The sequence below is a fragment of the Capsicum annuum genome, unplaced genomic scaffold (genome assembly GCF_002878395.1).
Source record: "Capsicum annuum cultivar UCD-10X-F1 unplaced genomic scaffold, UCD10Xv1.1 ctg51871, whole genome shotgun sequence".
Lineage (NCBI taxonomy): Eukaryota > Viridiplantae > Streptophyta > Magnoliopsida > Solanales > Solanaceae > Capsicum > Capsicum annuum.
This window is the reverse complement of record NW_025859851.1, coordinates 1-2,302: the sequence shown is the minus strand read 5'-3', so window position 1 is coordinate 2,302 and position 2,302 is coordinate 1. Positions and strand designations below refer to the sequence as shown.

Here is a 2,302-nt window from a genome sequence, read left to right as displayed (position 1 = left end):
CGTTCTTGATTAATGAAAACATCCTTGGCAAATGCTTTCGCAGTTGCCAAGGATGTTTTCATTAATCAAGAACGAAAGTTGGGGGCTCGAAGACGATCAGATACCGTCCTAGTCTCAACCATAAGCGATGCCGACCAGGGATCGGCGGATGTTGCTTTTAGGACTCTGCCGGCGCCTTATGAGAAATCAAAGTTTTTGGGTTTTGGTGGGAGTATGGTCGCTAGGCTGAAACTTAAAGGAATTGATGGAAGGGCACCACCAGGAGTGGAGCCTGCGGCTTAATTTGACTCAACACGGGGAAACTTACCAGGTCTAGACATAGTAAGGATTGACAGACTGAGAGCTCTTTCTTGATTCTATGGGTGGTGGTGCCTGGCCGTTCTTAGTTGGTGGAGTGATTTGTCTGGTTAATTCCGTCAACGAACGAGACCTCAGCCTGCTAACTAGTTATGCGGAGGTATCCCTTCGCGGCCAACTTCTTAGAGGGACTACGGCCTTTTAGGCCATGGAAATTTGAGGCAATAACAGTTCTGTGATACCCTTAGATATTCTGGACCGCACGCGCGCTACACTGATGAATTCAACGAGTTTATAGTCTTGGCCGACAGGCCCGGGTAATCTTTGAAATTTCATCGTGATGGGGATAGATCATTGCATTGTTGGTCTTCAACGAGGAATTCCTAGTAAGCGCGAGTCATCAGCTCGCGTTGACTACGTCCCTGCCCTTTGTATACACCGCCCGTCGCTCCTACCGATTGAATGATCCGGTGAAATGTTTGGATCGCGGTGACGTGGGCGGTTCGCTGCCCGCGACGTTGCGAGAAGTCCATTGAACCTTATCATTTAGAGGAAGGAGAAGTCGTAACAAGGTTTCCGTAGGTGAACCTGCGGAAGGATCATTGTCAAAACCTGCACAGCAGAACAACCCCGCGAACGTGTTTAACAACTGTGGAGTCCGCGCAGGCGGGGTGCTCCGGCACTCCGCACGAGCGCCTCTCCCCCGTCCTCGGTGCGCGTGCCCCCGCGCGCGTGCCGGGCGACCAATGAACCCCGGCACGGAAAGCACCAAGGAATACTTGAATCGATAGCCTGCCCCTCGCGCCCCGTTCGCGGTGTGCGTCGGGGGGACCTGTGCTTCTTCTGTAAAAAAAATGACTCTCGGCAAAGGATATCTCGGCTCTCGCATCGATGAAGAACGTAGCGAAATGCGATACTTGGTGTGAATTGCAGAATCCCATGAACCATCGAGTCCTTGAATGCAAGTTGCGCCCGAAGCCATTAGGCCGAGGGCACGTCTGCCCGGGAATCACGCATCCCGTCGCCCCCCTCGCATCGCACCTCAATCACGGGGTGCGCTGTCGTAGCGGGGCGGATACTAGCCTCCCGTGCGCCTCGAGCTCGCAGCTAGCCTAAATACGAGTCCACGTCGACGGATGTCGCGGCAAGTGGTGGTTGTAACTCCACTCTCTTTGTCGTCGCGGCTACGGCCCGTCGCGCGTTCGGACTCCAGGACCCCTTCGCGCTCAGGCTCTCCGACCGCGACCCCAGGTCAGGCGGGATTACCCGCTGAGTTCAAGCATATCAATAAGCGGAGGAAAGAAACTTACAAGGATTCCCTTAGTAACAGCGAGCGAACAGGGAACAACCGAGCCTTGGAATCGGGCAGCTCCGTCATCTGAATTGTAGTCTGGAGAAGCGTCCTCAACGACGGATCGGGCCCAAGTCCCCTGGAAGGGGGCGCCAGAGAGGGTGAGAGCCCCGGTGTGCCCGGACCCTGTCGCACCACGAGGCTCTGTCTACGAGTCGGGTTGTTTGGGAATGCAGCCCAAATCGGGCGGTGAATTCCGTCAGAGGCTAAATAGGGGCGAGAGACTGAAAGCGAACAAGTACCGCGAGGGAACGATGAAAAGGACTTTGAAAAGAGAGTCAAAGAGTGCTTGAAATTGTCGGGAGAGAAGCAGATGGGGGCCGGCGATGCGCCCCGGTCGGATGTGGAACGGCGACAAGCCGGTCCCCCGATCGACTCGGGGCGTGGACTAGCATGGATTGTGGTGGCGGCTAAAAACCGGGCTCATGATACGCTTGTGGAATGCCGTCTCCTCGATTGTGGCAGGCAGCGCGCGCCTCCGGCGTGCTTCGGCATCTGCATGCTCCGGAGGGGTGCACCGCCGACCGACCTTGATCTTCTGAGAAGGGTTCGAGTGTGAGCATACCTGTCGGGACCCAAAAGATGGTGAACTATGCCTGAGCGGGGCGAAGTCAGAGGAAACTTTGGTGGAGTCCCGCAGCGATACTGACGTGC

At 55.7% G+C, this 2,302-nt stretch overlaps 1 non-coding gene across 1 annotated transcript; it reads left to right on the top strand.

The window, feature by feature from the left end:
• The first annotated feature begins 1,153 nt into the window (after positions 1-1,153).
• LOC124892910 lies at positions 1,154-1,309 on the top strand. The gene has a single exon (XR_007050467.1). It is a non-coding gene; the product is annotated as a 5.8S ribosomal RNA (ribosomal RNA).
• Positions 1,310-2,302: the final 993 nt, after the last annotated feature.